Raw genomic sequence first — 12,969 nt, forward strand, 5'->3', positions numbered from 1 at the left:
TGGAAGTATGACTTACAGGTATCAACAGCTTTCACACCTTGACTTGGAGCAACCAGTGGCTACAACAACCTGCCTGGTAAACATAACGACTCTCAAAACAGCAACAGGCCCATAGTCAGTTTGGACTGACAAAGCCTTTTGGATTAGATGTGAAACAAAAGCAGGTCAACTTGCCTATTTAAGCTTGTACAACTTCTGAAGAAACCATGATTTGGATGACAGAGAACCTTCACAGATTTTCAACAGATATATCACTCAAATATACCTTTGTTTTTTACCACTTAGCCTCCATAACAGTAGCTTTTCATGCCGAAATAGCTCAGTTGGGAGAGCGTTAGACTGAAGATCTAAAGGTCCCTGGTTCGATCCCGGGTTTCGGCAGATGTAGAGATGTAGTTTTCAATGTTGAAAGTTAGAGATCCTCATATTTAGACTGTGCTCTTCCTAACCACACCCCAACTTCAGTTACCCTGGTGATAGAAATGTGAAGGTATGACTTACAGGTATGAACAGCTTTCCCACCTTGACTTGGAGAAACCAGTGGCTACAACCTGTCTGGTAAACATAACGACTCTCAAAACAGCAACAGGCCCATAGTCAGTTTGGACTGACACAGCCTTTTGGATGAGATGTGAAACAAAAGCAAGTCAACTTGCCTATGTACACTTGTACAACTTCTGAAGAAACCATGACTTGGATGACTGAGAACCTTCACGGATTTTCACCAGATATATCACTCAAATATACCTTTGTGTTTTACCACTTAGCCTCCATAACAGCAGCTTTTCATGCCGAAATAGCTCAGTTGGGAGAGCGTTAGACTGAAGATCTAAAGGTCCCTGGTTCGATCCTGGGTTTCGGCAGATATACAGATGAAGCTGTCAATGTAGGAAGTTAGAGATCCTCATGTTTACGCAGTGCTCTTCCTAACCTCACCCCAACTTCAGTTACCCTACTTATAGAGATGATAGAAACGTGGAAGTATGACTTACAGGTATCAACAGCTTTCACAACTTGACTTGGAGCAACCAGTGGCTACAACAACCTGCCTGGTAAACATAACGACTCTCAAATAGCAACAGGCCCATAGTCAGTTTGGACTGACAAAGCCTTTTGGCTCCTCATATTTAGACTGTGCTCTTCCTAACCACAACCCAGCTTCAGTTACCCTGGTTATAGAAACGTGGAAGTATGACTTACAGGTATCAACAGCTTTCACAACTTGACTTGGAGAAACCAGTGGCTACAACAACCTGCCTGGTAAACATAACGGCTCTCAAAACAGCAACAGGCCCATAGTCAGTTTGGACTGACAAAGCCTTTTGGATGAGATGTGAAACAAAAGCAAGTCAACTTGCCTATTTAAGCTTGTACAACTTCTGAAGAAACCATGACTTGGATGACTGAGAACCTTAACAGATTTTCACCAGATATATCAGTCAAATATACCTTTGTTTTTCACCACTTAGCCTCCATAACAGTAGCTTTTCATGCCGAAATAGCTCAGTTGGGAGAGCGTTAGACTGAAGATCTAAAGGTCCCTGGTTCGATCCCGGGTTTCGGCAGATGTAGGGATGTAGTTTTCAATGTTGAAAGTTAGAGATCCTCATATTTAGACTGTGCTCTTCCTAACCACACCCCAACTTCAGTTACCCTGGTGATAGAAATGTGAAGGTATGACTTACAGGTATGAACAGCTTTCCCACCTTGACTTGGAGAAACCAGTGGCTACAACCTGTCTGGTAAACATAACGACTCTCAAAACAGCAACAGGCCCATAGTCAGTTTGGACTGACAAGCCTTTTGGATGAGATGTGAAACAAAAGCAAGTCAACTTGCCTATGTACACTTGTACAACTTCTGAAGAAACCATGACTTGGATGACTGAGAACCTTCACAGATTTTCACCAGATATATCACTCAAATATACCTTTGTTTTTTACCACTTAGCCTCCATAACAGCTAGCTTTTCATGCCGAAATAGCTCAGTTGGGAGAGCGTTAGACTGAAGATCTAAAGGTCCCTGGTTCGATCCCGGGTTTCGGCAGATATACAGATGAAGCTGTCAATGTAGGAAGTTAGAGATCCTCATGTTTACGCAGTGCTCTTCCTAACCTCACCCCAGCTTCAGTTACCCTGGTTATAGAGATGATAGAAACGTGGAAGTATGACTTACAGGTATCAACAGCTTTCACAACTTGACTTGGAGCAACCAGTGGCTACAACAACCTGCCTGGTAAACATAACGACTCTCAAATAGCAACAGGCCCATAGTCAGTTTGGACTGACAAAGCCTTTTGGCTCCTCATATTTAGACTGTGCTCTTCCTAACCACAACCCAGCTTCAGTTACCCTGGTTATAGAAACGTGGAAGTATGACTTACAGGTATCAACAGCTTTCACAACTTGACTTGGAGCAACCAGTGGCTACAACAACCTGCCTGGTAAACATAACGGCTCTCAAAACAGCAACAGGCCCATAGTCAGTTTGGACTGACAAAGCCTTTTGGATGAGATGTGAAACAAAAGCAAGTCAACTTGCCTATGTACAGCTTGTACAACTTCTGAAGAAACCATGACTTGGATGACTGAGAACCTTAACAGATTTTCACCAGATATATCAGTCAAATATACCTTTGTTTTTCACCACTTAGCCTCCATAACAGTAGCTTTTCATGCCGAAATAGCTCAGTTGGGAGAGCGTTAGACTGAAGATCTAAAGGTCCCTGGTTCGATCCCGGGTTTCGGCAGATGTAGAGATGTAGTTTTCGATGTTGAAAGTTAGAGATCCTCATATTTAGACTGTGCTCTTCCTAACCACACCCCAACTTCAGTTACCCTGGTGATAGAAATGTGAAGGTATGACTTACAGGTATGAACAGCTTTCCCACCTTGACTTGGAGAAACCAGTGGCTACAACCTGTCTGGTAAACATAACGACTCTCAAAACAGCAACAGGCCCATAGTCAGTTTGGACTGACACAGCCTTTTGGATGAGATGTGAAACAAAAGCAAGTCAACTTGCCTATGTACACTTGTACAACTTCTGAAGAAACCATGACTTGGATGACTGAGAACCTTCACGGATTTTCACCAGATATATCACTCAAATATACCTTTGTTTTTTACCACTTAGCCTCCATAACAGCAGCTTTTCATGCCGAAATAGCTCAGTTGGGAGAGCGTTAGACTGAAGATCTAAAGGTCCCTGGTTCGATCCCGGGTTTCGGCAGATATACAGATGAAGCTGTCAATGTAGGAAGTTAGAGATCCTCATGTTTACGCAGTGCTCTTCCTAACCTCACCCCAACTTCAGTTACCCTAGGTTATAGAGATGATAGAAACGTGGAAGTATGACTTACAGGTATGAACAGCTTTCACAACTTGACTTGGAGCAACCAGTGGCTACAACAACCTGCCTGGTAAACATAACCGACTCTCAAACTAGCAACAGGCACTTAGTCAGTTTGGACTGACAAAGCCTTTTGGCTCCTCAATATTTAGACTGTGCTCTTCCTAACCACACCCCAGCTTCAGTTACCCTGGTTATAGAAATGTGGAAGTATGACTTACAGCTATGAACAGCTTTCCCACCTTGACTTGGAGAAACCAGTGGCTACAACCTGTCCTGGTAAACATAACGACTCTCAAAACAGCAACAGGCCCATAGTCAGTTTGGACTGACAAAGCCTTTTGGATGAGATGTGAAACAAAAGCAGGTCAACTTGCCTATGTAAGCTTGTACAACTTCTGAAGAAACCATGATTTGGATGACTGAGAACCTTCATTGATTTTCACCAGATATATCAGTCAAATATACCTTTTTTTTCACCACTTAGCCTCCATAACAGTAGCTTTTCATGCCGAAATAGCTCAGTTGGGAGAGCGTTAGACTGAAGATCTAAAGGTCCCTGGTTCGATCCCGGGTTTCGGCAGATGTAGGGATGTAGTTTTCAATGTAGAAAGTTAGAGATCCTCATATTTACGCAGTGCTCTTCCTAACCTCACCCCAGCTTCAGTTACCCTGGTTATAGAGATGATAGAAACGTGGAAGTATGACTTACAGGTATCAACAGCTTTCACACCTTGACTTGGAGCAACCAGTGGCTACAACAACCTGCCTGGTAAACATAACGACTCTCAAATAGCAACAGGCCCATAGTCAGTTTGGACTGACAAAGCCTTTTGGCTCCTCATATTTAGACTGTGCTCTTCCTAACCACAACCCAGCTTCAGTTACCCTGGTTATAGAAACGGGGAAGTATGACTTACAGGTATCAACAGCTTTCACAACTTGACTTGGAGAAACCAGTGGCTAGTTTTCAATGTAGAAAGTTAGAGATCCTCATATTTACGCAGTGCTCTTCCTAACCTCACCCCAGCTTCAGTTACCCTGGTTATAGAGATGATAGAAACGTGGAAGTATGACTTACAGGTATCAACAGCTTTCACACCTTGACTTGGAGCAACCAGTGGCTACAACAACCTGCCTGGTAAACATAACGACTCTCAAAACAGCAACAGGCCCATAGTCAGTTTGGACTGACAAAGCCTTTTGGATTAGATGTGAAACAAAAGCAGGTCAACTTGCCTATTTAAGCTTGTACAACTTCTGAAGAAACCATGATTTGGATGACAGAGAACCTTCACAGATTTTCACCAGATATATCACTCAAATATACCTTTGTTTTTTACCACTTAGCCTCCATAACAGTAGCTTTTCATGCCGAAATAGCTCAGTTGGGAGAGCGTTAGACTGAAGATCTAAAGGTCCCTGGTTCGATCCCGGGTTTCGGCAGATGTAGAGATGTAGTTTTCGATGTTGAAAGTTAGAGATCCTCATATTTAGACTGTGCTCTTCCTAACCACACCCCAACTTCAGTTACCCTGGTGATAGAAATGTGAAGGTATGACTTACAGGTATGAACAGCTTTCCCACCTTGACTTGGAGAAACCAGTGGCTACAACCTGTCTGGTAAACATAACGACTCTCAAAACAGCAACAGGCCCATAGTCAGTTTGGACTGACAAAGCCTTTTGGATGAGATGTGAAACAAAAGCAAGTCAACTTGCCTATGTACACTTGTACAACTTCTGAAGAAACCATGACTTGGATGACTTGAGAACCTTCACAGATTTTCACCAGATATATCACTCAAATATACCTTTGTTTTTTACCACTTAGCCTCCATAACAGTAGCTTTTCATGCCGAAATAGCTCAGTTGGGAGAGCGTTAGACTGAAGATCTAAAGGTCCCTGGTTCGATCCCGGGTTTCGGCAGATATACAGATGAAGCTGTCAATGTAGGAAGTTAGAGATCCTCATGTTTACGCAGTGCTCTTCCTAACCTCACCCCAACTTCAGTTACCCTGGTTATAGAGATGATAGAAACGTGGAAGTATGACTTACAGGTATCAACAGCTTTCACAACTTGACTTGGAGCAACCAGTGGCTACAACAACCTGCCTGGTAAACATAACGACTCTCAAATAGCAACAGGCCCATAGTCAGTTTGGACTGACAAAGGCTTTGGCTCCTCATATTTAGACTGTGCTCTTCCTAACCACAACCCAGCTTCAGTTACCCTGGTTATAGAAACGTGGAAGTATGACTTACAGGTATCAACAGCTTTCACAACTTGACTTGGAGAAACCAGTGGCTACAACAACCTGCCTGGTAAACATAACGGCTCTCAAAACAGCAACAGGCCCATAGTCAGTTTGGACTGACAAAGCCTTTTGGATGAGATGTGAAACAAAAGCAAGTCAACTTGCCTATGTACAGCTTGTACAACTTCTGAAGAAACCATGACTTGGATGACTGAGAACCTTAACAGATTTTCACCAGATATATCAGTCAAATATACCTTTGTTTTTCACCACTTAGCCTCCATAACAGTAGCTTTTCATGCCGAAATAGCTCAGTTGGGAGAGCGTTAGACTGAAGATCTAAAGGTTCCTGGTTCGATCCCGGGTTTCGGCAGATGTAGAGATGTAGTTTTCGATGTTGAAAGTTAGAGATCCTCATATTTAGACTGTGCTCTTCCTAACCACACCCCAACTTCAGTTACCCTACTTATAGAGATGATAGAAACGTGGAAGTATGACTTACAGGTATGAACAGCTTTCACAACTTGACTTGGAGAAACCAGTGGCTACAACAACCTGCCTGGTAAACATAACCACTCTCAAAACAGCAACAGGCACTTAGTCAGTTTGGACTGACAAAGCCTTTTGGCTCCAAATATTTAGACTGTGCTCTTCCTAACCACACCCCAACTTCAGTTACCCTGGTGATAGAAATGTGAAAGTATGACTTACAGCTATGAACAGCTTTCCCACCTTGACTTGGAGAAACCAGTGGCTACAACCTGTCTGGTAAACATAACGATTCTCAAAACAGCAAAAGGCCCATAGTCAGTTTGGACTGACAAAGCCTTTTGGATGAGATGTGAAACAAAAGCAGGTCAACTTGCCTATGTAAGCTTGTACAACGTCTGAAGAAACCATGATTTGGATGACTGAGAACCTTCATTGATTTTCACCAGATATATCACTCAAATATACCTTTGTTTTTCACCACTTAGCCTCCATAACAGTAGCTTTTCATGCCGAAATAGCTCAGTTGGGAGAGCGTTAGACTGAAGATCTAAAGGTCCCTGGTTCGATCCCGGGTTTCGGCAGATATACAGATGAAGCTGTCAATGTAGGAAGTTAGAGATCCTCATGTTTACGCAGTGCTCTTCCTAACCTCACCCCAACTTCAGTTACCCTACTTATAGAGATGATAGAAACGTGGAAGTATGACTTACAGGTATGAACAGCTTTCACAACTTGACTTGGAGCACCCAGTGGCTACAACAACCTGCCTGGTAAACATAACGACTCTCAAAACAGCAACAGGCCCATAGTCAGTTTGGACTGACAAAGCCTTTTGGATGAGATGTGAAACAAAAGCAAGTCAACTTGCCTATGTACACTTGTACAACTTCTGAAGAAACCATGACTTGGATGACTGAGAACCTTAACAGATTTTCACCAGATATATCACTCAAATATACCTTTGTTTTTCACCACTTAGCCTCCATAACAGTAGCTTTTCATGCCGAAATAGCTCAGTTGGGAGAGCGTTAGACTGAAGATCTAAAGGTCCCTGGTTCGATCCCGGGTTTCGGCAGATGTAGGGATGTAGTTTTCAATGTAGAAAGTTAGAGATCCTCATATTTACGCAGTGCTCTTCCTAACCTCACCCCAGCTTCAGTTACCCTGGTTATAGAGATGATAGAAACGTGGAAGTATGACTTACAGGTATCAACAGCTTTCACACCTTGACTTGGAGCAACCAGTGGCTACAACAACCTGCCTGGTAAACATAACGACTCTCAAATAGCAACAGGCCCATAGTCAGTTTGGACTGACAAAGCCTTTTGGCTCCTCATATTTAGACTGTGCTCTTCCTAACCACAACCCAGCTTCAGTTACCCTGGTTATAGAAACGTGGAAGTATGACTTACAGGTATCAACAGCTTTCACAACTTGACTTGGAGAAACCAGTGGCTACAACAACCTGCCTGGTAAACATAACGGCTCTCAAAACAGCAACAGGCCCATAGTCAGTTTGGACTGACAAAGCCTTTTGGATGAGATGTGAAACAAAAGCAAGTCAACTTGCCTATTTAAGCTTGTACAACTTCTGAAGAAACCATGACTTGGATGACTGAGAACCTTAACAGATTTTCACCAGATATATCAGTCAAATATACCTTTGTTTTTCACCACTTAGCCTCCATAACAGTAGCTTTTCATGCCGAAATAGCTCAGTTGGGAGAGCGTTAGACTGAAGATCTAAAGGTCCCTGGTTCGATCCCGGGTTTCGGCAGATGTAGGGATGTAGTTTTCAATGTAGAAAGTTAGAGATCCTCATATTTACGCAGTGCTCTTCCTAACCTCACCCCAGCTTCAGTTACCCTGGTTATAGAGATGATAGAAACGTGGAAGTATGACTTACAGGTATCAACAGCTTTCACACCTTGACTTGGAGCAACCAGTGGCTACAACAACCTGCCTGGTAAACATAACGACTCTCAAAACAGCAACAGGCCCATAGTCAGTTTGGACTGACAAAGCCTTTTGGATTAGATGTGAAACAAAAGCAGGTCAACTTGCCTATTTAAGCTTGTACAACTTCTGAAGAAACCATGACTTGGATGACTGAGAACCTTCACAGATTTTCACCAGATATATCACTCAAATATACCTTTGTTTTTTACCACTTAGCCTCCATAACAGCAGCTTTTCATGCCGAAATAGCTCAGTTGGGAGAGCGTTAGACTGAAGATCTAAAGGTCCCTGGTTCAATCCCGGGTTTCGGCAGATATACAGATGAAGCTGTCAATGTAGGAAGTTAGAGATCCTCATGTTTACGCAGTGCTCTTCCTAACCTCACCCCAACTTCAGTTACCCTGGTTATAGAGATGATAGAAACGTGGAAGTATGACTTACAGGTATCAACAGCTTTCACAACTTGACTTGGAGCAACCAGTGGCTACAACAACCTGCCTGGTAAACATAACGACTCTCAAATAGCAACAGGCCCATAGTCAGTTTGGACTGACAAAGCCTTTTGGCTCCTCATATTTAGACTGTGCTCTTCCTAACCACAACCCAGCTTCAGTTACCCTGGTTATAGAAACGTGGAAGTATGACTTACAGGTATCAACAGCTTTCACAACTTGACTTGGAGAAACCAGTGGCTACAACAACCTGCCTGGTAAACATAACGGCTCTCAAAACAGCAAAAGGCCCATAGTCAGTTTGGACTGACAAAGCCTTTTGGATGAGATGTGAAACAAAAGCAAGTCAACTTGCCTATGTACACTTGTACAACTTCTGAAGAAACCATGACTTGGATGACTGAGAACCTTAACAGATTTTCACCAGATATATCAGTCAAATATACCTTTGTTTTTCACCACTTAGCCTCCATAACAGTAGCTTTTCATGCCGAAATAGCTCAGTTGGGAGAGCGTTAGACTGAAGATCTAAAGGTCCCTGGTTCGATCCCGGGTTTCGGCAGATTTAGGGATGTAGTTTTCAATGTAGAAAGTTAGAGATCCTCATATTTACGTAGTGCTCTTCCTAACCTCACCCCAGCTTCAGTTACCCTGGTTATAGAGATGATAGAAACGTGGAAGTATGACTTACAGGTATCAACAGCTTTCACAACTTGACTTGGAGAAACCAGTGGCTACAACAACCTGCCTGGTAAACATAACCACTCTCAAAACAGCAACAGGCACTTAGTCAGTTTGGACTGACAAAGCCTTTTGGCTCCAAATATTTAGACTGTGCTCTTCCTAACCACACCCCAACTTCAGTTACCCTGGTGATAGAAATGTGAAAGTATGACTTACAGCTATGAACAGCTTTCCCACCTTGACTTGGAGAAACCAGTGGCTACAACCTGTCTGGTAAACATAACGATTCTCAAAACAGCAAAAGGCCCATAGTCAGTTTGGACTGACAAAGCCTTTTGGATGAGATGTGAAACAAAAGCAAGTCAACTTGCCTATGTACACTTGTACAACTTCTGAAGAAACCATGACTTGGATGACTGAGAACCTTAACAGATTTTCACCAGATATATCAGTCAAATATACCTTTGTTTTTCACCACTTAGCCTCCATAACAGTAGCTTTTCATGCCGAAATAGCTCAGTTGGGAGAGCGTTAGACTGAAGATCTAAAGGTCCCTGGTTCGATCCCGGGTTTCGGCAGATGTAGGGATGTAGTTTTCAATGTAGAAAGTTAGAGATCCTCATATTTACGCAGTGCTCTTCCTAACCTCACCCCAGCTTCAGTTACCCTGGTTATAGAGATGATAGAAACGTGGAAGTATGACTTACAGGTATCAACAGCTTTCACACCTTGACTTGGAGAAACCAGTGGCTACAACAACCTGCCTGGTAAACATAACGACTCTCAAATAGCAACAGGCCCATAGTCAGTTTGGACTGACAAAGCCTTTTGGCTCCTCATATTTAGACTGTGCTCTTCCTAACCACAACCCAGCTTCAGTTACCCTGGTTATAGAAACGTGGAAGTATGACTTACAGGTATCAACAGCTTTCACAACTTGACTTGGAGCAACCAGTGGCTACAACAACCTGCCTGGTAAACATAACGGCTCTCAAAACAGCAACAGGCCCATAGTCAGTTTGGACTGACAAAGCCTTTTGGATTAGATGTGAAACAAAAGCAGGTCAACTTGCCTATTTAAGCTTGTACAACTTCTGAAGAAACCATGATTTGGATGACAGAGAACCTTCACAGATTTTCAACAGATATATCACTCAAATATACCTTTGTTTTTTACCACTTAGCCTCCATAACAGTAGCTTTTCATGCCGAAATAGCTCAGTTGGGAGAGCGTTAGACTGAAGATCTAAAGGTCCCTGGTTCGATCCCGGGTTTCGGCAGATGTAGAGATGTAGTTTTCGATGTTGAAAGTTAGAGATCCTCATATTTAGACTGTGCTCTTCCTAACCACACCCCAACTTCAGTTACCTTGGTGATAGAAATGTGAAGGTATGACTTACAGGTATGAACAGCTTTCCCACCTTGACTTGGAGAAACCAGTGGCTACAACCTGTCTGGTAAACATAACGACTCTCAAAACAGCAACAGGCCCATAGTCAGTTTGGACTGACACAGCCTTTTGGATGAGATGTGAAACAAAAGCAAGTCAACTTGCCTATATACACTTGTACAACTTCTGAAGAAACCATGACTTGGATGATTGAGAACCTTCACAGATTTTCACCAGATATATCACTCAAATATACCTTTGTTTTTTACCACTTAGCCTCCATAACAGCAGCTTTTCATGCCGAAATAGCTCAGTTGGGAGAGCGTTAGACTGAAGATCTAAAGGTCCCTGGTTCGATCCCGGGTTTCGGCAGATATACAGATGAAGCTGTCAATGTAGGAAGTTAGAGATCCTCATATTTACGCAGTGCTCTTCCTAACCTCACCCCAACTTCAGTTACCCTAGTTATAGAGATGATAGAAATGTGGAAGTATGACTTACAGGTATCAACAGCTTTCACAACTTGACTTGGAGCAACCAGTGGCTACAACAACCTGCCTGGTAAACATAACGACTCTCAAAACAGCAACAGGCCCATAGTCAGTTTGGACTGACACAGCCTTTTGGATGAGATGTGAAACAAAAGCAAGTCAACTTGCCTATGTACACTTGTACAACTTCTGAAGAAACCATGACTTGGATGACTGAGAACCTTAACAGATTTTCACCAGATATATCACTCAAATATACCTTTGTTTTTCACCACTTAGCCTCCATAACAGCAGCTTTTCATGCCGAAATAGCTCAGTTGGGAGAGCGTTAGACTGAAGATCTAAAGGTCCCTGGTTCAATCCCGGGTTTCGGCAGATATACAGATGAAGCTGTCAATGTAGGAAGTTAGAGATCCTCATGTTTACGCAGTGCTCTTCCTAACCTCACCCCAACTTCAGTTACCCTGGTTATAGAGATGATAGAAACGTGGAAGTATGACTTACAGGTATCAACAGCATTCACAACTTGACTTGGAGCAACCAGTGGCTACAACAACCTACCTGGTAAACATAACGACTCTCAAATAGCAACAGGCCCATAGTCAGTTTGGACTGACAAAGCCTTTTGGCTCCTCATATTTAGACTGTGCTCTTCCTAACCACAACCCAGCTTCAGTTACCCTGGTTATAGAAACGTGGAAGTATGACTTACAGGTATCAACAGCTTTCACAACTTGACTTGGAGAAACCAGTGGCTACAACAACCTGCCTGGTAAACATAACGGCTCTCAAAACAGCAACAGGCCCATAGTCAGTTTGGACTGACAAAGCCTTTTGGATGAGATGTGAAACAAAAGCAAGTCAACTTGCCTATGTACACTTGTACAACTTCTGAAGAAACCATGACTTGGATGACTGAGAAGCTTAACAGATTTTCACCAGATATATCAGTCAAATATACCTTTGTTTTTCACCACTTAGCCTCCATAACAGTAGCTTTTCATGCCGAAATAGGTCAGTTGGGAGAGCGTTAGACTGAAGATCTAAAGGTCCCTGGTTCGATCCCGGGTTTCGGCAGATGTAGAGATGTAGTTTTCGATGTTGAAAGTTAGAGATCCTCATATCTAGACTGTGCTCTTCCTAACCATACCCCAACTTCAGTTACCCTGGTGATAGAAATGTGAAGGTATGACTTACAGGTATGAACAGCTTTCCCACCTTGACTTGGAGCAACCAGTGGCTACAACAACCTGCCTGGTAAACATAACGGCTCTCAAAACAGCAACAGGCCCATAGTCAGTTTGGACTGACAAAGCCTTTTGGATGAGATGTGAAACAAAAGCAAGTCAACTTGCCTATGTACACTTGTACAACTTCTGAAGAAACCATGACTTGGATGACTGAGAACCTTAACAGATTTTCACCAGATATATCAGTCAAATATACCTTTGTTTTTCACCACTTAGCCTCCATAACAGTAGCTTTTCATGCCGAAATAGCTCAGTTGGGAGAGCGTTAGACTGAAGATCTAAAGGTCCCTGGTTCGATCCCGGGTTTCGGCAGATTTAGGGATGTAGTTTTCAATGTAGAAAGTTAGAGATCCTCATATTTACGTAGTGCTCTTCCTAACCTCACCCCAGCTTCAGTTACCCTGGTTATAGAGATGATAGAAACGTGGAAGTATGACTTACAGGTATCAACAGCTTTCACAACTTGACTTGGAGAAACCAGTGGCTACAACAACCTGCCTGGTAAACATAACCACTCTCAAAACAGCAACAGGCACTTAGTCAGTTTGGACTGACAAAGCCTTTTGGCTCCAAATATTTAGACTGTGCTCTTCCTAACCACACCCCAACTTCAGTTACCCTGGTGATAGAAATGTGAAAGT

The 12,969-nt window shown here is 42.8% G+C and overlaps 17 non-coding genes across 17 annotated transcripts; all 17 read left to right on the forward strand.

The window, feature by feature from the left end:
* The first annotated feature begins 308 nt into the window (after positions 1-308).
* trnaf-gaa lies at positions 309-381 on the forward strand. Its single transcript has one exon. It is a non-coding gene; the product is annotated as a tRNA-Phe (tRNA).
* Positions 382-1,492: 1,111 nt separating this feature from the next.
* Positions 1,493-1,565, forward strand: trnaf-gaa. Its single transcript has one exon. It is a non-coding gene; the product is annotated as a tRNA-Phe (tRNA).
* Positions 1,566-1,974: 409 nt separating this feature from the next.
* trnaf-gaa lies at positions 1,975-2,047 on the forward strand. The gene has a single exon. It is a non-coding gene; the product is annotated as a tRNA-Phe (tRNA).
* A 630-nt stretch (positions 2,048-2,677) lies between these two features.
* Positions 2,678-2,750, forward strand: trnaf-gaa. Its single transcript has one exon. It is a non-coding gene; the product is annotated as a tRNA-Phe (tRNA).
* A 409-nt stretch (positions 2,751-3,159) lies between these two features.
* trnaf-gaa lies at positions 3,160-3,232 on the forward strand. The gene has a single exon. It is a non-coding gene; the product is annotated as a tRNA-Phe (tRNA).
* Positions 3,233-3,862: 630 nt separating this feature from the next.
* trnaf-gaa lies at positions 3,863-3,935 on the forward strand. Its single transcript has one exon. It is a non-coding gene; the product is annotated as a tRNA-Phe (tRNA).
* A 790-nt stretch (positions 3,936-4,725) lies between these two features.
* On the forward strand, positions 4,726-4,798 carry trnaf-gaa. Its single transcript has one exon. It is a non-coding gene; the product is annotated as a tRNA-Phe (tRNA).
* Positions 4,799-5,208: 410 nt separating this feature from the next.
* On the forward strand, positions 5,209-5,281 carry trnaf-gaa. Its single transcript has one exon. It is a non-coding gene; the product is annotated as a tRNA-Phe (tRNA).
* A 1,329-nt stretch (positions 5,282-6,610) lies between these two features.
* Positions 6,611-6,683, forward strand: trnaf-gaa. The gene has a single exon. It is a non-coding gene; the product is annotated as a tRNA-Phe (tRNA).
* A 421-nt stretch (positions 6,684-7,104) lies between these two features.
* trnaf-gaa lies at positions 7,105-7,177 on the forward strand. The gene has a single exon. It is a non-coding gene; the product is annotated as a tRNA-Phe (tRNA).
* Positions 7,178-7,806: 629 nt separating this feature from the next.
* On the forward strand, positions 7,807-7,879 carry trnaf-gaa. The gene has a single exon. It is a non-coding gene; the product is annotated as a tRNA-Phe (tRNA).
* Positions 7,880-9,002: 1,123 nt separating this feature from the next.
* Positions 9,003-9,075, forward strand: trnaf-gaa. Its single transcript has one exon. It is a non-coding gene; the product is annotated as a tRNA-Phe (tRNA).
* A 627-nt stretch (positions 9,076-9,702) lies between these two features.
* trnaf-gaa lies at positions 9,703-9,775 on the forward strand. Its single transcript has one exon. It is a non-coding gene; the product is annotated as a tRNA-Phe (tRNA).
* A 629-nt stretch (positions 9,776-10,404) lies between these two features.
* trnaf-gaa lies at positions 10,405-10,477 on the forward strand. Its single transcript has one exon. It is a non-coding gene; the product is annotated as a tRNA-Phe (tRNA).
* A 409-nt stretch (positions 10,478-10,886) lies between these two features.
* trnaf-gaa lies at positions 10,887-10,959 on the forward strand. Its single transcript has one exon. It is a non-coding gene; the product is annotated as a tRNA-Phe (tRNA).
* Positions 10,960-11,380: 421 nt separating this feature from the next.
* Positions 11,381-11,453, forward strand: trnaf-gaa. The gene has a single exon. It is a non-coding gene; the product is annotated as a tRNA-Phe (tRNA).
* Positions 11,454-12,567: 1,114 nt separating this feature from the next.
* Positions 12,568-12,640, forward strand: trnaf-gaa. Its single transcript has one exon. It is a non-coding gene; the product is annotated as a tRNA-Phe (tRNA).
* Positions 12,641-12,969: the final 329 nt, after the last annotated feature.

The sequence above is a fragment of the Hippoglossus hippoglossus genome, chromosome 5 (genome assembly GCF_009819705.1).
Source record: "Hippoglossus hippoglossus isolate fHipHip1 chromosome 5, fHipHip1.pri, whole genome shotgun sequence".
Classification (NCBI taxonomy): domain Eukaryota; kingdom Metazoa; phylum Chordata; class Actinopteri; order Pleuronectiformes; family Pleuronectidae; genus Hippoglossus; species Hippoglossus hippoglossus.